The sequence below is a fragment of the Pseudorca crassidens genome, chromosome 11, assembly GCF_039906515.1.
Source record: "Pseudorca crassidens isolate mPseCra1 chromosome 11, mPseCra1.hap1, whole genome shotgun sequence".
Classification (NCBI taxonomy): domain Eukaryota; kingdom Metazoa; phylum Chordata; class Mammalia; order Artiodactyla; family Delphinidae; genus Pseudorca; species Pseudorca crassidens.
Genome location: NC_090306.1, coordinates 4026182 through 4046840, shown reverse-complemented (window position 1 = coordinate 4046840; position 20659 = coordinate 4026182). Strand labels below are relative to the sequence as shown.

At 43.8% G+C, this 20659-nt stretch overlaps 1 long non-coding RNA gene across 1 annotated transcript in view; it reads left to right on the top strand.

Moving 5' to 3' along the window:
* LOC137202736 (uncharacterized) overlaps positions 1–3090 on the top strand; it is a 109621-nt gene extending 106531 nt beyond the window's left edge. Inside the window, exon 3 of the long non-coding RNA XR_010932761.1 lies at positions 2950–3090. This is a non-coding gene — a long non-coding RNA (uncharacterized lncRNA). The remainder of the gene's footprint in view (positions 1–2949) is intronic.
* The last annotated feature ends 17569 nt before the right edge of the window (positions 3091–20659 follow it).

Here is a 20659-nt window from a genome sequence, read left to right as displayed (position 1 = left end):
TTATTGAAATGATTGATTTTTCTGTTTCTCCCTGAGAGAATCTCAAGGTCAAGACCTAAGAGCGATCACAAATACACAAATATGTATCTCCTCAACTCCACAGAACTTACACAAAGACAGTGCAGGGGGGCCACTTGTGAGATGCATCTTAAGAGGGGCTGGCAAGACCTCTCCCCAGCCCCCAAATCCCCCTTCAGCACAAAGCTGCCCCTGGCTAGGTCAGTGGCTTTGTGAAAAGGAGAAAAGTCGGCCCTTCCTTCAGGAGGACACGGCTCTGTGCCAGGGGGCGTGGCTTGGTGAGCAGAGTGCAGATGGGGTTACCGTCTCACTCACCCCTCAGCTTCAAGTTCTACGTCAACAACAATCTACACAATCGTAAAGGAAACTCCTATCGTCATGGAGTCCAAAATTCCATCACGAGGATCCATTCTACGTACCTGGATGAAAGCATCGTTCCCCACTTCATCAAGTGTGGACACCCCCAGATACTGGGTACCCATCCAGCTCCTGTCGGCCATCTATCACTGCATTCTCTTTACCAAACGACAAGAAGCAGTGGCAGAGATGGGGAGGGGACACCAGGCAGAGACCTGAGCTGTAGAAGATCCCAGGGGAAAAGACTGGTTTGTGGAAGGCCCTGGAAGGCCAGGAAGGCCGAAGTTCAGGAAAGGGGCTGGGAGCAGTGGGCTGGGGGGGAGGGCAGCAGGGCCAGACCACATTCACCTATTTCTTTTTTTTTTTAATAAATCTTTCCAAAGTTTGAAATGTTATTTTTTAATCTTTTTTTTTTTTTTTTTTTTGCGGTACGCGGGCCTGTCACTGTTGCGGCCTCTCCCGTTGCGGAGCACAGGCTCCGGACGCACAGGCTCAGCGGCCATGGCTCACGGGCCCAGCCACTCCACGGCATGTGGGATCCTCCCGGACCGGGGCACAAACCCGTGTCCCCTGCGTCGGCAGGCGGACTCTCAACCACTGCACCACCAAGGGAAGCCCTTTTTTAATCTTTATATTTTTTCCAATATTTGAAAATTTGCAAAACTTATTTCCTTTTAATCATTTTAATGTGGCTACTAGAAACTTCCAAATTACATACGTGGCTTGCGTTATATCTCTATTGGGCGGCACGGGTCTAGAACTCAGCTCAGCTCCTGGCACTTAGCAGATGCCCGTAAATGTGATTTGAAATGAAATGTGCCACAGTTACCTGGCTCAGAGCTGACTGCTGCGTCCTCTTTAGACAGTGCTGCTTTTTCTTCGTGGCTATTGTTTGCTCTCCTCTGTCCTTTTCTCCCCCAGAGTTTTATTGAGATATAATTGACATGCATCACTGTGTAAGTTGAAGGTGCACAACATAATGGTTGGACGTCAGATATTGTGAATTTTGTTCTCCTCTTCAAAAATTCATAGTTGCGGGCTTCCCTGGTGGCGCAGTGGTTGAGAGTCCGCCTGCCGATGCAGGGGATGCAGGTTCGTGCCCCGGTCCGGGAGGATCCCGCATGCCGCGGAGCGGCTGGGCCCGTGAGTCGTGGCTGCTGGGCCTGCACGTCCGGAGCCTGTGCTCCGCAACGGGAGAGGCCACAACAGCGAGAGGTCCGCATACCGCAAAAAAAAAAAAAAAAAAAATCATAGTTGCTTAGCACAGAAGATCAAGCCAATAAGCAAAAAGATATTTCCAGATATTTTTTCTTTAAGTGGAAAAAATCCCCACGTCCCACTCCCTCATCCCCTTCTCTGGGAGGGACTACGACCTCTCAAGTACAGTGAGATGGCTGGTTATACAAGGAGAAAAGACAGTTTATCGAATTTCGATCCTTTCTGTAGACGTTGAAATCGATTCAGAATTCTCAGTTGTCAAAACTCCAAATCCTTCCCTTTGAAGCCCCACGACGGCTTCAAAGTATCTATGAGAAATAGTGCAAGGAGCAGAGTAAGTAGTTAACCGTCTTCTCTTAAATAACGTTAAATGAATAAAGCTTTGAGGTCAGATTAGGAATGCAGAGGAAATAGCAATCTGGGGAAAAATTTAGCGTTTCTTTTTTTTCTGAATCACTAGGAAGAAGAAGAAAATCTCACATAAATTAAATTTCAGGTTTTCAGAAGTCTGTGACGACTCCTGGCAACAGGGAGCAAAGTTCTGGAGTTAAATGGGCTGATAAGTTCACCTTCGCTTCCGAATTCTCTTCCCCATGTTTTGCATATGTAGTTTTACCCAACACGTGCCTGGGCCAGACACAGGAGCCCTGCCGTGACGGTGCTGGACCAGGGGAAGCTGGGCTTGTGGGAGAGGGGATCACCGTAGCTGGGATTTGGGGGAAGAGGTACAGGCAAGAAGCGGGTGTAGACAGGTGCCAGAGGAGACTGTGGTTTTAGGCATTTGTTTGTTTGTTTAATTACTTGTTAGAATGGATTGCATTTCTTTGCCCAGAAGAGGTACAGGTTTGAGATGAATTTTAGATGTTTTTAGAACAAAAATGTTACTCATTTTTTTTTTAGCTTCTGTTATTCATTGAATCTTTACCAGTAACTGACAAGCTAATTTAGTATATACTGTTCATTTTATGTGTTCTCCACTCTTCATAACTTTGATCATGTTAGATTTTCCACCAGGAATATTCACCTACATTTTCTATCAAGATGCCTATAAATCTATTCAGTGCTTCAAAGCCCAATTCAAACAGCCCCTGTTCTTGAAGACTGTCTGATTTTCCAAACATGATAATTTATTTCTCCTCTAAACATTCAGAGTTTTTTTAATATCTACTGTGGCGATTCCTTCTTACTTTGAATCGCTGTTATTTGTGTGCTTTTTTCCAGCTGCTCCGTGGCATGTGGGATCTTCCCGGACCGGGGCACGAACCCGTGTCCCCTGCATCGGCAGGCGGACTCTCAACCACTGCGCCACCAGGGAAGCCCTGTTACTCATTTTTGAATCTTCTGTTTTTGCCGTAGCTGTGCAACCAAGCTGGAGGAAAAGAAAGCGCGAGGAACTCCCACCAGACTGAAACCCTTTTTGTTGCTCGCATGTCACAGAGGCTTCATTCTGTTCCTGAGGAAGAAATAGTATCCAGAAGGATTCCCGAAAAGCTGGACAATTAGGTAAATATTTTTGCTCAAAAAACATGCCATTTGGTGCCACTTTCCTTGATAAATTCTTTCCCCTGTCAAAAAGGGAGCAAAAAAAAAAAAAGTAACCCTTCCCCTGAGATGAAATCATAATGAATAGAAAGATACAATCGGGTTTTTATAGTGTTACAACAGTTAAGCATACTAGAGCTTGAAGTCATTAAGCTTTTTCCATCATATTTTAAACTTTTCTAAAAATAAAAAAATAGAGCTCAGGGTAACATCTGTTCTTTAAAAGGATACCCTGTTATTGAGGAAGGAAATGAGACAGTTGGTCCCTAATCACGTTGCCTTAATAGTTGTAAAAGTCACACTTTTACAAAAGGGATATGGGTTATCTTAACCAGCTTCATGCAGAGTTAGCATAATGGCCATGATATAAGACAAGCTTCATGGAAAAACTGTCTCCACTCTTTTCCCCTTATTTCTAAACGCACTTGATCAATATGATACACTACAGTTGATCAGAGCAGACCTTTAGATAAACAATTGGCCATGGAGGTAACATTATGGCCGTAAACCACATGTACTTGTGTCTGCTCAATCTTTTACACCATATGATTCATTCGTTCATTCGTTCATTCACTCAGTACACATGTGTTGAGTGCATTGTATGGAGAAGAAATAACTTAACCCTAGAGGATCTGAAGCCAACTTCCCAGGTGAAAAGGTTTTTGATCAAAGTCTTGGAGATTACACGTGTGGCAGAATGGCCATCCTGACAGAAGAAACAGCACATATAAATACACGGAAGAATGAGAGCACATGCTATGTTCAGGGGGCAGCACTTAGCTTCAAGTGAGAGAGGCCAGGATGCCCGCAGTGGAGTGGGCTGCACCTGGATTGCAAAAGGCCTTGAGTGCCAGCCCAACGGGTTTATATTTTACTTTTTAAGAAACAGATGATATGAAATGGACCTCCAGTCAGGTAAGCTCCCCTTCATCTCATATTTCTCCATATTCTCTGTGCTCTAAGCACAAAGCAATGAAAGACAAAGTATGAAAAGAAAAAACAAACCTAAAAAGGTATCGCCAAACTCAAAAGGAAGAAAAAATATCTTTCTGGATCACTCAAAGCAGTGAGGAGGGATGAAGCCATGGCCTTGCAGGCCACAGTAGAAAGGAGCCTGGCTCTTTTGGGGTAACAGAAGCTAAGTGTCCACGCAAAGGATGGTGGAAGCAGGCTAACTGTCCAAAGACAGGGTCTGACTCTCCCAGAAGGTACACGATGAGGGAGGTGGGACCCAGGCTCCCAACAAGGAACTGATCCAGGTTCTGTGAGTGACTCTGCAATGTTCTTATTCTCACTGTGGGGCAGGAGACCCCAGGAAACCATCATAAACCTGGCTGTGGACTGAGGGTGCTGGGTGGAAGAATCCACAAAGCTTTTCAACTGGATGCAAGAGAGAGGGAACAAAACAAAAAGCCTCCCGTATAAAGTGAGCGGGCAAACTTTCCAGAATATACATAGGAAGTGAGTGCTAAGAAAAACAATCAACAAAATCAATAATTCACGCCAACTGAAAATAATTTTACAAAGCAGTCTGATGAAGGCTTAAATAGAAAGTTAAGATAATCAAAGAGATGAAAAAGAAATTTCGTTCATTAAAAATAAACAAGATAATGAGAATTCATAATTCTGTACTTGCAGTTGGATTAAAGGCAACAACTGAAAGCAGAGATTATCAAAATGAACGAGAGAGAAAGAGAAAGAGATCCAACCATATACTAGTGACTGGAAAAATACACCTAAAACAGTATCAGTCCAAAAGACTGAAAACAAAGAGTGGTCAAGAGAGAAGATAGATCATTCTAATTCCAAAAGAATGTTGAGCAGCAATATTAATATTAGACAAAATGGAATTTATGGCAAAGAAATAAGGAAAGAGAGAGACGCCATATAGTAAAAAGTGAGTCATCTGCCAGGATGATGTAGCAACCATGACTTTGCATGCACTGACCAACATGGCTTCAAACGATACAAAAGGGGGAAACTGATCATTTTATACAAATAATAGGAGATTTTTAACATTCTTCCAAGAGAAAATGATGAATTGTAAAAAAAACCTTGTAAGACTATAGAATATTTGAAGAAAATATATGTAAATTTATTTGACAGCTTTATACAGAACCCACACACACAATAAATAAAGATTATAATTGATTTTCATGTTAACATGGAACATTTGCAGACTTGACCATGTCACAAAGAAGATTTTAACAATTTTCCAAGAATTTATATCATACATGTTTTCTGATCACTATGCAATTAAATTCCATACCTACAAGCCAGGGAAAGAGGTTTTTGTTTTGTTTTGTTGTTTTGTCTTTTTTTGTTTTTGTTTTTGTTTTTGTTTTTAGTAAGTGGAGAAAAAAGCATGTCTGGTAGCTTAAAAATGCTCTCCTAAATAACTTTTGGGTTCAAGAAGAAATCATAAAGTCCAAAATAATTTAAACTAAGAAAAAAGGAAAGGATTACATAGACACATGTGATGCAGTTAGCGTAGACTTATAAGGTTCAATTAAGACCTAAATTTAATTTATAGAAAGAAAGAAAGGTAAAAAGTAAATAAGTCAGGGCTTCCCTGGCGGCGCAGTGGTTGGGAGTCCGCCTGCTGATGCAGGGGACATGGGTTCGTGCCCCGGTCCGGGAGGATCCCACATGCCGCGGAGCGGCTGGGCCCGTGAGCCATGGCCGCTGAGCCTGCGCGTCCGGAGCCTGTGCTCCGCAACGGGAGTGGCCACAACAGTGAGAGGCCCGCGTACCGCAAAAAAAAAAAAAAAAAAAAAAGTAAATGAGTCTACAGTCAATCCAAGAAGCAAGGGGGGTAAAAAACAGGAAGACCCTAAAAAGAGAAGGAAGGAAAAAATAAGGATGAGCTAGAAAACTAACAATACAAAAGATCGATAAAATTAAAATTTGATTTTTTGAATAAAAGAAAAAGGTCTAGTACGCATAATAAAGAAAAAGGCACGAAAAAACAATACCAAGAACAAAAAGGGGAACAGAACTATATTGCCTTAGAAGGGAGATTAAACAGATCGTAAGAGAAAATGATACATTTATGCAAATAAAATTGAAAATTAAGAAGAAAGGATTAAGATTTTTTTTTTACAATGGAATAAAGGGAGAATGAATACCAGGGTGAAATTAGCAATCTCAGCCATACTTTCCAGGCCTAGTTTATTAAGTTTCTAAAAAATTCGTTAAGTCAACGATAAATTTTATTGAATGTTTTTTCTTCATCCCTTGAGAAAAGCATACAATTTTACCCTTTACATTCAGACGGCGGCACAGCATAATAAGAAGAACCTGGATCTCTGAGATGTCCCAAACGGACTGGATTTCTTGAGCATGAAAAATAAATTTCTATCTTGTTTACTCCACTGCCATTTAGTCGTTTTGCGTTACTCTCGGCCAAGCCTAATCCTAACTGATAGGAAAAAGGAACACGTTAACCTAGTAAAGAATATTTATTAAAATATATTACAAATTCGCATCTAGTGGCAAAGTAATGTGAGCTGGGCCCCTGGAGTTTTGCCTTGCAGGGGTCCTGAGGAGTGAAACTCAGTAAGCACCCGTGTCCAAGTCAGGAGGAAACAGAACCGCTCACTCTAACTGCTTCTTTTCAGTCCTGTACCAGAAGTCTTAGCTAATACAATCAGATAAAGAATTTAAAAGCAAAAGGAAAATGGTCTTTATTAGCAAATGATGATAGTCTTAAGAAATGTTATAGATAAACTTTTGGAATGAATAAGAGTGATCACTAAGCTGAATGTAAGACCAAGAAACAAATCAGTAGCCTTCCTTAATCACCAGTCTTAGACGATTAGGAATGTAACTTTTTTAGAATGTCTTATTCACAAAACTGAAGAAGGTGCTTGTGGAGAAGCAGATGGAATATTATTGAAGGAAATGATAAAAGACATGGTATATTAATTAGGATGCTTTCACATGCAAGTAACACATGCCAACCAGAAATGTCTTAACTATGAGAATATTTATTAGTTGGTGTAACAAGAAGCCCAGCACAGGCAGGTGCAGGTTAGTCCTGCAACGCAAAGACGCCATCAGACGCTCAGTATCTTTCCGTCTTTCTGCGGCAGGGCTTCTACCCTCAGATTTGTCCTCTCGTGGCTGTAGTTTGGTTGTATTAGCTACAGTCTACGCGTAAAGTCCCCTTCGTACGGCCTCCTTCTGAAGGAAGTAAAAGAAGCTTTATCTCTTCACACATCCGTGTTCATCAAACTGTTCTCATAGAATGCCACCTCTAGTCGCGCTCCCCGGGATTAAGTTGTGAGGTCATGCCTACCGGCAAGGGAGGCTGAGAAACATCTCATATTTTCAGTCTCTATCGTGGGAAGTGTGTTCTTCCAGTAAGAAAGGGGGTGGGGTGGAGCAGGTTACTGAGGAAGAGGCCACCCCCAAATAAACGGACGGAGAGACCCGATAGCATTACTGCTCCTCCAATTTAAGTCTATGAATTCAGGGCAATTACAATCAAAATGGAAATGAGTTTTTTCCCCAGGCACTTGAAAAGCTTATACAAAAATTAATATGGGAGGGAAAAAAGGGCCAAGAATAGCTCAGACAATTTTGGAAGGGAACAAAATTGGGGACACGTGCCCAACTAGAGATCGAAATACCTTGTAAAGCCATAATAACTAAAGGTGAGAACACTTATGACAACACTCACTTCACAAAACTGTTACAAGAATCACGTTATAAGGCCTACGTGAAAAAGGCTTTGTTGACTGTAAAACGCTGTCTAGATGTGAGACGGTACAGAGGACAAAGGTGTATATTGCATCTCTGAGCTACAACGCTTCCTCCAGCAGTAAAATTAATGACATCGACTTCTTTACTCCCTACCTGCCATAAATTCTTCCCGTGAGTGGGCTCAAAGGAGGGTAAGAAAGAAGCACGAAATCTCCCAGTTGGAGGGAATCTTGGAGGCTATTATTTCAGTCTCCCACTCAGCGGAGGAATCCTATCTACAAATTCCGGCCCCAGGTGGCCATCCTGTCTTGGCTTGAACACTTTCTGTGATGGAAGGGTTACTCCCTCTCAAAGCATCTCGGTCCTCGGGCAGGCAGCAGTGACAGTTAGAGATGGAGCTGAAATCAGACTCCCTCCAACTTTTTTCCACTTGTCTTAGTTCAACCTTCGGGAACAACACAAAACAAATTCACTCCCTTCCACCCTTGACAGCAAATCAAGGGTTTGAAGAAGGCCATCAGGGCCTTTCCCTGGGATAAACATTCTCAGCTTTTTAACTGTCCCTCTAAGACCTTTCCCTAAACAGGCTGGCCTCCCTGGGGTGCCCACTCCTTGGTCAATATCCTTTTCAAAGCTGGTGGTACCTCCCTGCCACCGCCTCCAAATGGAAACAGCTTAAATGTCCACAAATGAGTCACTTTAAACAAATTAAGGCATATGCGTATGATAATGGATGGTGTGACTATTAAAACTGTGTTTTCAAAGAATCTATAATGAGTTGGGGGGAGGAATTCAGGATATGATGTTAATTTCAAAAAAAAAAAAAAAATTTTCCCTCCATATTCCTCCGTCTCACACAAAAAAAGACTTGAAGGACACATACCAAAACGATACCAGTAGTTATCACTAAATGGTGACAGTTAGATCATTTTTGTTTTCTTTTTTTCACCTTTCTACATTTGTAGGTTTTCTACCATGACTATACTTTTCTTTTGTAATTAAAAAAAAAAAAATTACAGAGGCCCACAAAGCTGAATGTGAAGGAGAAACATGGTGCCTGGAACAAACACGGATGCTCTGATGCGGGCAGCCAATGGGGTGCTCACCACCTTGGTGTGGCCATGACAAGCATTAGTTTTTGGGAGCCATGTCAGAAATTTGTCAGAAAATTGAGCTTTCTGTTAACTAAAATCCTCAAGACTTTTTTTTTTTCACATGAACTCTCGTCAATAGTTTGAATAACTGAGTCTTTTTTTTTTTTAATCAAAATGAAAATCTTTCATTTTCCTCCATTAAATTCCATGTGTTTGTTTTGGCTCCTTGCTTAGCAAACCATATCCTGTTTCTGCCATGCTGTGTATTACTTATACGTTTCCATTTTGTGTCAGCCCTCATTTGTATGTTGGCCTACCGTTCACGTCATTGAAAGATATTTAACAGAACCGGTCCCCACAGAAGGACCAGAGGCATCTTGTACTGTACACCTTTCTTTGGATGACTTGGCTCAATCATTCAGTGCTTTCTGGATACAGTGGGTTGCCTAGTTGTGCCTTTACCCAGCTGGACATCATCTCTTCCTTATCTATTCATCTTACCGTGAGAAACTTTGCCCAAATCCCTGCTGAAAGATTCAGTACCTCTGGGACAACCTGGTGATTTTTGATAACCTTTCAAGAAAAAGAATATGAAATGATGTTAGTATGATGTGGTTTGTTGTACACAAACTTGTGCTGGCTTTTTGAGATTTCTGCTTCCTTTTTGCAGCGATTTCAATCTAACTCTTTAATAACCCAGGTTAAGGTTTGCTGGGGATCAAAGTTAAACTCAATGGTGCAAACCTTCCGGAAGCTACATATTCCCCCTTTTGATAACTCGGACCGTTTCCCATCACTAATCCTTTGGCATCACTCCTGAGATCCCTGAAAGATTACCGACAACGGTTCCGTGATGAAACCTACAAGTTCTGTCATCCCCGGCGATGAGATTTGTCAGGACCTGGAGACCTGAGCTTATTTAAAGAGGCCAGGTATTTACTTCCTGCAGAGCTTCACACCTAGGGCTGTAGTTTCCTTTTAACCATGTTGAAGATCCTTCTTGGAGATAGAGGAGATGACAGCTACTTAGGAGTGGAGCAACTCTGCTTTGTATCTGTCATCTTCTAGCGTAACACCGTCTGCCCCTGGCCCTTCCCTATTCTCCCAGGTCAAAGCACGCTCACACAGAGCTCTGTTAGCTGTTCCGGAGCATTTTTTTGCAAGTCTCAGCTAGATTCTGAGCCCCAGCCTTGCTAACACGATGGCTGCAAACCCATGACACTCTTTGCCGTTCTCCTCTTGTTCTGTGCTCCTCCCTTGCGCTGTTATAAAGGCTCTTGGAGAACCTGAGGCTGCTGGAGGGCTTCCTTCGCTGGCTCTGGGTCTTCCCTTTGCTCCATTGCGTGGGAGATTGTACTGTCAGCATTTAATTTCGGGAAGAATTTTTTTTTAAGTTGAAGGATAGTTGATTTACAATGCTGTGTTAGTTTCAGGTGTACAGCAAAGTGATTCAGTTATAATATATATATGTATATATATACATATATGTATTCTTTTTCAGATGCTTTTCCATTATAGTTTATTATAAGATATTGAATACAGTTCCCTGTGCTATGCAATAGGACCTTGTTGTTTATTTATTTTATATACGGCAGTGTGTATCTGCTAATCCCAAACTCCTAATTTATCCTTCCCCTTTGCTAAAAGGATTCCCTTTCCCCTTTGGTAATCATAAATTTGTTTTCTATGTCTGTGAGTCTATTTCTGTTTTATAAATAAGTTCACTTGTATCATTATTTTAGATTCCACATATAAGTGTATATCATATGATATTTGTCTTTCTCTGACTTACATCACTTAGTGTGAAAATCTCTAGGCCCATCCATGTTGCTGCAAACGGCATTATTTCATTCTTTTTTATATATATACAGTAGTATTCCACTGTACCTACATCTTCTTTATCCATTCACCTGTCGATGGATTTTTAGATTGCAGGAAGAATGTTTCTTTAATTCATCCTCTGTCCTCTTACCTTTAAACAACAAAACACCAACATAATAAAATAAAACACAATAACAACGGCAACCAAACAGCTCCCCTTTAGGCGTGCTTCTCATCACGGATGCAAACGAGGTCTGATAAGACGCTGGAAGGGGCATTTAGGCTCCTCGTGGTGCATTTTCTTAGAAAAACATATGACAAATGATGAAAAATGTTGCTTAACTTGCTTCAAATACGAATGTGGAGGAGCTATTCTTTCCTGTGTATTGTGCAGTGGGAAAGAGGGGAGAGGAGTGATGGAGAAACAAGGGAAATTAGTATTGAGTACCAACCACGTGGTTTCATTTAATCTTCATATCAATCCTGGAAGCACCGTCCCAATTTTAATGGTGGAAAAAAATGAAGCTCAGGCTTAAGGAACTTGAAATAACTTTGTTTGTGGTCCAGAAGGTAGAGCCAAGGGTTGAACTCAGAATCAGTGTGATTCTGCCGTTCATGCTTTTTTCTACGTAACAGGTTGTAGGGAAGCAGCTCACAGGACAATCCAGTCCAGAGATGTGTGTTTTGGGACCACCCTGTATTTTAAAATTTTTGAATATTTTGCCAACATTCACAATGTAGGAGATTTTACATCAAATTCCAGATTTGCAGCTTCTTTTGAAAATCTCTGGACCCACGTTTCTCCCCATGGTGACCACTGGCCAAGCTGAATCATGGCGATCCCTTTAGAGAGACCGTGCCCCCTCCAGGTTGCCATGATCTCCGATCCTATCCTCATTTACATCCTCTACTTGATCCTGCTGGTATCTGCATTTGCAATGCCCTAGGCCATGCTGATGCTCTACTGGTTTTCCTGGTTTCAGAGAGAAAGACTGCTGCCGTATGCAAAAGAAGGGAGCAAAGGATACGAAAATCACAGATATGTCTCTTACACTCAATTCAGCCTCATTATTGCCCCGGAAAGGGGGCTCCCAGAAACTCAAGATGTCCCCAAAAGAATGTGCTTGTTTGTCCCAGGCTCCTCTGTTCCCAGTTATGTACTCAACTCTCTGTACTGTTTCTTAAACCACAGCGTCTAGTAAGAGTATCATTTAAGACTTTGTAACCTCCAACAATGGGCAAAAGAGTTTGTTCCTGTGACTGTTTAAACGGAGGTCTCAGGCATGATCAAACTCTGTGCTGTCCCAGAATCTCTGGCTAAGAGATCTCTCCATCCATAGCTGGATGCTACGGACAGAACAGTAAAAATGTACGTAGGCTAAACAGGCCAGACAGTGGGGCTATAAATAGGCCAGACAGTGGGGAACCAGGCTGGGGATCAGGAACCCGTTTCCTGCTCTTGGTCCTGTTCTTATAAGGACACCAGAGTGTAGGACATTACAGTGATACAGACCTGAAGAGGCAAGTCCGAAACTGGGGCTAGTAAGTTTGAATGACAAATGCAGGGGGAAATATGAAGGTCATTTTGAAGGGAGAGATTCATTCATTCATTCAGTCATTTGACACATGTGCCTCATGTGTCCACTACATGTCAGACACATTTTAGGCCGAGAGGATTCAGGAGTGAATGAGACAGACAGAAATTCCTGCCATCACGGAGCTTACTTTTTTTTTTTTTTGGAGCTTACTTTTTTATAGGGAAAGACAGACCATAAACAACCAAACAAACAAGACTAAAAAGGAAATATATACAATGTCAGTTGATGATAAGGCTGTGGAAAAACTCAAGCAGGGCAAGGGAGTTAGGGAGCTTTTTCTGAACGCTCGTGAGGCAGATCCAGTGGAGCCTGGGGTGGGGGGAGAGGAGAACTGCTGGGCCAGTGAGTGAATTTGAGGGCTGGGACCCCGCACACGCATGGGGGAGCAGGCCAGCCCATCCCTGGGGATGGTATAAAGGCAGAGACAGATAGGCTGGTACACGGGGTGACCGGAGCTTCTATAGCCAGGCTGGTCACCAGGCTGAACACAGGGCCTGAAGGGAGGGGACAACTCAGGAGCCGGGACCAAAGGCCCACGGAGAGGTCGGTAAGGGGAGACGTCTTTAGTTCCAGTAACTGAATCTAGAGGACAGACCTTTAAACCATGAGACACAGGAGAGCTGCGAGTCACAAGGAAATGAAGACCGTGGAAGCTTCCATCAGAGCCTGAAAACCGGGGACGGGGTGAACCCTCTAAGAAAGAGGGGAGCAGAGAGAGGAGCCCGGGCCAAGGGGGTGCCTTGCAGGAACCCCCGCTCAGGGAGCCGTGTGCGTGTGTGTGTGTGTGTGTGCGCGCGCGCACGCACTGGGGTGGAAGAGGAAGCAAAGAGGCTTGCTTTGTCTGTCGGTTCAGACCTACTTTCTTGCCGAAGAAGTGGAGACAACGGAACCTGCAAAGGAGTGGAGAGCATCGCTTGAAGGAAGGAAGGAGCCGCCAGCTGGGCCACCAGCCTCGGGAGGCCACGCAGAGGGGGATGGTGGCTTCGAAAGTCTCCAGACTGAGAAGAGGAAGGTCCCCGGCTTTCGAGGGAACAGCTGCAGTAGAGGAAGGTGGGCAGGTGCCAGTCGCGGGGGCTTAAGATGTGATTAAAGGACGGAGTGGAGCCAGCACGTGGGTGGCAGGTTCCACATGTTGAAGTGGAGTCCCTACCGAGTGAACAGAGGAAAAGCCATACGGTGCCTCCAATGACCAAGCAAGACCTTTTAAGGGAGTTGGAGGATGACATCAGGAAAGGGACCCTTGGAGCGGGCGGGAGGTGGAGACGGTGGTCACCACGCCCACACGCGGCCCTGGGCTGTTTCTGTCTGGGCTTCCTCAGCAGATCCGGCAGCTGCAGGACATGTCCAGACCCTTCACTTGTCTCCGAGCCTCCTGGCAAGTTGGTGCACAACAAGGACATGGGAAAAGGAGAAGCACGGTGTCCTAACATCTCCCAGATCTGTCTGGGTGGGAGCCTCCACGGCTGGCACGAGATAGCGTGAAGCAGAAGGTGTGGGTATCGGTCTTGTGTTGCTTTCCTCATTCTCTTTTTGACTTATTTCCCCACTTGTCCCTAAGTCTGGATGCAAACGTGTGTCTCTGGGGGGCGTTCTAACAGAGCTCTATTCAACATGAGAAGTCCGACGGTTTCCTCTTGCGGATGGTGACTTCAGGGCTGGACCCTGCCTCATTTGGGAAATAATAACACGTTGTGCTTTGGGTCCCAAAACATCCTCCTAGAACCACCTTACGAAGGCCTTCATGGACACGCATAGCCAAAACCTTCAGCCACAGTAGAGCAGGACCACTTCACGCCCCCTTCCTGCTATGTACTCCTCTTACGCTCTTAGAGAAGGTCTTATTAAACCTTTTAGAGCTAACGCACCAGTGAAAATGTTTACTCTGGGAAAGAACTTCTGTTTTTCTTATATTTTAAAGATACATGTACTTATTTTTTTATGCATTGATTAATTTATTCATCAGTACGTTAAAGTGCAGAAAATAAAGTTTAAAAAAGATCGCCTCTCCACTTAAGGGAACAGCCATTTTCATGTAATAAAACAGCTATTGCTGATAGTACGTGAAACATGCCAATCCCGGCCCCGTGTCTGATGTATGTGATCAGATTTAATCTTCAGAACAAATTGATGAGGGACGTAATTACTGTCCCTATTTTATAAATGTGGAAAAGGAGGCTCAGAGACGTTCACCGGCCCAAGAACTGGTAAAGGGCAGGGCCAGGGCCCCATGCCCCGTCTGCTCCCCTGAACGCATGTTTCTACATCATTGGGATCCCCTGATGGGGTTTAATGAGCATCTGTTCACCACGCGGTGATGCGGGGCTTCCCTGTGGGAGGAAATCCTGCAACCCATCCCTTCTCATCCTGCACTAGTGATGCCCTGATTCCAAGAGGACCTGGTCTACCTCCATTCCTGTCTCAGGAGAGCCTCTGGGGGTGGAAAGAGGCAGGAATGGAGCCTCCTGCTGGTGGGAGGCCGGCTGTGCAGATGCTCAGGGGCTCACAAAGCAGCCCCGTCCTGTCCCGGGGCCCCTGGAAGCCTGACCTTGCCCTTCACTTGCTCAGGAGGAAGGAGGGGCTGATCTTACCCTCCTCCTTTGAAAGATCCAGCAGGGGAGTGGGAAGTATCAGAGACCAAGCTGGAAGGGAAGGGGAAAGACCGGCACAGCAGGGGTCCAGGCAATAACCCGCCTGGAATTTGCAACCTGGAATGCTGGGGGGACGAGGGTCAGGGGTTCAGGCACGGGAGGGATAAGGCTGGCTTCCCAGGCGTAGGATTTCCCAGGGAAAGTACTTCCTTAGCTCCTAGTGACAAGGTTTGGCAACAGCAGGAGCTGTGGCTTAGGTGGTGTCATTTCTGGATGATCGTTACATGAAAGGGAGCCAGGGTGCAGGAGTTTATGTTCCCACGTCTGACGATCCGTCCAGCAACACATGTGGCTGGGCTGTTCCTTCACACACTTTTGCTTTTGCTTTCCTGGAAGGAGTTCCAGTGTTATCGTTATGTTTAACAGTTATAAACACTCCCATGTATTACGAGCTTACTAAGCACCGGTTTCACTTCTCTTTGCCTGGGAAATTTGCGTTTATCACCCCCAACCAGGGCAATGAAAGCGCTGTACAAACACTGCTTTACAAGCTGGGAGTGACTTGTTAGTCTGCAGCTCCATTATAGCAAGTAAGCGATGCGGCCTCTCCGTCCCTGACTCCTCCTGGAGATGGAAGACTCCCCCTAAGGCAGAGGTAGTGACCCCAGGGAACTGAGAGAGCCCCTTCTGCCCTGTGTGGGGAGGTCTTAGGAGCGGGGAGAAGGTGTTTGCTAGTGTGGCCCAGGGCACTCCCCACAGGAAGAGAGATGTTCACTTCCTCCTAAGTTCTGGGCTGTAGCCTCACTGATCACTGTCACAGCTCTTCTCATATCACAGTTTTTTGGCAGCCTCTCCCCCAAGACTGTGAACTTCTTGTAAGCAAAGTCTCTGTATCTTTTCTGTATCTCTGCATCCCTAGCGCCATGTCTGCAGCAGGGTCTGGTCCCTGGGGAATGCCCAGTGCATGTGTTTCTGACATGCTCAGGAAGCATGTGAGTAGCTTATTTTTGGAAAGACTTGACTTTTCCTTGGTTACAGTCTCATCACAAGTCTTTCCTCACAACTCTAGTACTTCTATGACAGTGGTGTGATCCTGCAGTGTTCTGTTAAGATTACTCACTACAGTTTACAACTTACTACGGACAAGTTTCTCACAAATGGGGTGCGGGGGAGAGCCCGTCCTGCCTTTCCATGTGCTAATGTCTTTGCGGGTGTTCACCTGGTACTGATGTAGGACACACAGAAGTAGTTCTCCCTTACTAAGAAATGTAACTATACTATTTATCAGGTAAGTATAAACCTGGCCTCCGACCCAAACCTTTAGGTATAGGAAAGGTTGGACTAGCATAGGCACCAATGAGTCAGGCTCCATCCTGAACCAATTAGTAATTTTGTACATTCAGCAACTTTTCTCCAATCCCTAATCTGCCCTGGCTTCCGGAAGAAAGTGAGCCAGTTTGGGCTTCATTATCAACTGTGTTAGAGTCCCTTTTTTGTCTTGAAATATATCAAGATGTCAAGAGTTCAACTACTGGAGCTCACCTTTCCTTGACTCCTAAGATGAAAAAGGCACTTCCTGGTGTTAGGGAATTACCTCGATGTTCTTCTTTTTTTTTTTACAGCATAGAGATTTTTTTTTGGTTTAAAAACATTTTTTTAACATCTTTATTGGAGTATAATTGCTTTACAATGGTGTGTTAGTTGCTGCTTTATAACAAAGTGAATCAGATATCCCCATATCTCCTCCCTCTTGCATCTCCCTCCCACCCTCCCTATCCCACCCCTCTAGGTGGTCACAAAGCACCGAGCTGATGTCCCTGTGCTATGCGGCTGCTTCCCACTAGCTCTCTATTTTACATTTGGTAGTGTATATATGTCCACGCCACTCTCTCACTTCGTCCCAGCTTACTCTTCCCACTCCCCGTGTCCTCAAGTCCATTCTCTACGTCTGTGTCTTTATTCCTGTCCTGTCCCTAGGTTCTTCAGAACCTTTTTTTTTTTTCTTTTGGATTCCATATATATGTGTTAGCGTACGGTATTTGTTTTTCTTTCTGACTTACTTCACTCTGTATGACAAACTCTAGGTCCATCCACCTCACTACAAACAACTCAATTTTGTTTCTTTTTCTGACTGGGTAATATTCCATTGTATATATGTGCCACATCTTCTTTATCCATTCATCTGTCGATGGACAGTTTAGGTTGCTTCCATGTCCTGGCTATTGTAAATAGAGCTGCAGTGAACATTGTGATACATGACTGTTTTTGAATTATAGTTTTCTCAGGGTATATGCCCAGTAGTGGGATTGCTGGGTCGTATGGTAGTTCTACTTTTAGTTTTTTAAGGAACCTCCATACTGTTCTCCATAGTGGCTGTATCAGTTTACATTCCCACCAACAGTGCAAGAGGGTTCCCTTTTCTCCACACCCTCTGCAGCATTTATTGTTTGTAGATTTTTTGATGATAGCCATTCTGACTGGTGTCAGGTGATACCTCATTGTAGTTTTGATTTGCATTTCTCTAATGATTAGTGGTGTTGAGCATTCTTTCTTGTGTTTGTTGGCGATGATAATGGCCTGGAATTCATTCAACATCCAGGAGGGTTTATTGAGCACCCCGGGAGTGATGCAGAAACACTTCCCAAGGGAATTGGTAATAGGAACTGGGTCTTAAAGGAGGAGTAGAATCTGACTGAGTGAGGTGGCTGGGAATAATAGTCCACCTTGGGGAAGTGACCTTAGGACGGGGAAGAGCCCACACACACTGAAAAGTGGGCATGTCCACCTGAATGGAGAGAAGGCTGGTACCTGGGGAACATGGGTGGGATGGAATGTCAGGCCAGGTATGTTGGCTCTGAGTGGCACACTGAAGTGTTTGGATTCTAAACCAAAATGTATCCTCAAAACAAAAAAAGGAGGACCTACTTACAGCACAGGGAACTCTACTCAATATTTTGTAATAACCTATAAGGGGAAAGAATCTGAAAATATATATATGTGTATACGTATATATACACATGTATATATATCTCTGAATCACTGTGCTGTACACCTGAAACTAACACGACATTGTAAATCGACTATACTTCAATTCAGAGAAAAAGGTAGAACTATTTTACTGAGAGGACACTGAAAGCCAAGATAAATGAGAACAGTTAGTTAGAAAATGTTAGCTGGCTCCAGACGTAGAACAGAGACCATCAGACCTTGAAGGGGCCTTCAACTTCATCTGGTCCAAATGCCTATTTCCCAGATGGGGAAATTACAGCTGAAATAAAATCAAAACCTGCCCGCGTGCGCTCAGCGGATAAAGCCAGAGCTAGAAACTAGTGTGGTGTTTTTTCCCCGCCCCTGCCCCCTTAATAAATTCAAATCTCCAGACTTAGACAAATCACATCCCAGGTTGCTCAAAGAACTCCCAGAACCCTTGTCAATAATGTTTGAAAAAGCATGGAGAATAGCGGAACTGTTAACAGACAAGAGAAGAACAAAGTTGTCCCGATTCTCAAAAAAGGGGGAAAGGGGCACATTATAAAAACGAAAAGCCAGTCAGCTTGACAATTATCCCTGGCAGAATATTCTAGAACAGAATTTTAAAAAGCTATTTACTCCACGACCATTATTATAATGATAGAAACGAAGGGGGAAATAACCCACAATTTGACCACTTTAACCCATCAACTGAACAGATTATTAAGTAGACTCTTTGTAAGTCTTTAGAAAAGCAGAGATCGCTCAGAGCCAACCCGAAATCTCAGAAAACAAAACACGTCTTCATTTATTCCTTTTTTGATGGGGATGTTGGACTAGTAGAAAGCAGTGACGTCAAAACCATACTTGCTCTTAGCGCGGCGCTTGACAAGATCCATCATAATCTCCTTGTGGCTAAGACGTGAACTGGCTCCCAGCCAGTGGGAACAGCCATGGCTGGTGTAAGAATTGTACCTAGACTGCTGATTAGTGTGTATATCAGCCTGAAAGGACGCTATGGTGGTGAGCCATGGAGGTCTCTCTTCGCTCTTCCCTGAGAGTATTTTTGTCTTACAGGGGACACTTATCAGATTTTCACATGACATGGCCAAGGAGGAATAGCTAATATGAAGGACCCTTGCTGTGTTCTGTGAATTACGTTAACTATACTTTTCCCACAAAATTATCACGCTTAAATCGTACCACCCTGGGAGGCAGGTAGGAATGCTATCTCCATTTTAGAGATGAGGAAATCGATGATTTGAGATGAATCGGTTGCTTAAGGTGACACAGCTCAGGAGGGGAGGGAACAAAATTTTGAATCCAGGTTTTTGTCTGGCACCAGAGTCGGAATGAAAAGATCGTGTGTAATTTGGACAGACCACAGCTATGAGCTTAAATCCACATTGTATCACAGAGCTTAACACCTGCATTTTAATTCTAAAAATCAATTGCATATCCAAGGATTGGGCCGATCCGACCTACCACACCCATGGGAATGACCTGGGGGTTTTAGTTGCCCACAGGCTCCATCGGAAAGAAAAAAAAAACAGTGAAGAGAGTTAACCAAATTTTGGCTGCATTTACTGATAGTGTTTAAATCAAGGCAGCTAAGGGTCCTGCTGGCTATGTGATCAAAACATATTTGAAGATAAATGAGAGAAAAGTAACCAAGAAAGATGCAGAAACTATGTTGTACGAAAAATGGTTGAAGAAGCTGATACTATTTTAGGCTGAGAAGGCCGAAATCATCACATATTCAATGAGAAGTCATATAAAAAAAAACAGCAGAACGGGATCCGGGAGTAGAAGTTATGAAGGGCCAGGCTTTGGCGCAATCCGAGGACGAACTTTCTAACTGTTGGAACTGTCCGGAAATATAAGACAGTGGTCAGTTTGCAGTTACCATGAGAGTTAAACAGACTGGAGAGCCCTCGTTAATGTGGAAGTGGTTACCGTGGGAGCTGAGAGGGAGACAGAGGCCACATGTTCTTCCCTCCAAACCCCAAATCCCGACCCCGCTTAGATGTTCGCTTATCGGAACTTGGTTAGTCGTTAGAGTTCAAATAGTGAATTATTCATCAACTGACCCTTCAAATAATCCTCACACAGATCCAGATTCGTTAAAACAATATGGTTTCTTGGGAAGTAGGAGAGTTCCTACTGTAATTCCTAATTGCATTTGGGGCTACCCGAGTTCAGGTCAGCATCATCTCACTGGCAAAGACCCATCCGTATCAGAATAAGAATCTAAACCTTATCACCAGCTCTGTTTTTGGACACTACTTAGTTAAGAGATTTATAGTTCTTTACTAATACATTTACCCCGAAGTATATTATACGGCTTTCATTCAGTCCGGACCATTTCGCTGATTTAGGGTAAAACAGTACAGTGAGATCATCGCTATTCCAGAAAGCTATTCTGACATGTGCCTGACAAAAGCTGATCTTGGTCATCCAGAAACAAAGGAATTCTCTGGTTTATTAGGAAGTTTGTCCTCACATTTTAACATCAGAGCCATTCTTGCCTGTCTGCCAGCGCCATCTAGTGGTTCAATGAGCACATTTTTTCCAGCCTGGGAGTAACAACCCAGTTTTGAATAATCTAGGAGGGACCACCCTACTTTTCTGGACCCCAGAATATTTGGATTGGAAGAAACCTCTTGGGCCCCAATGTTTAATACCCGTGTATCATCCAGGCAGGCCTTCCCCAAGATCCCACCCAGAGATATCAATTTCTAGTCTA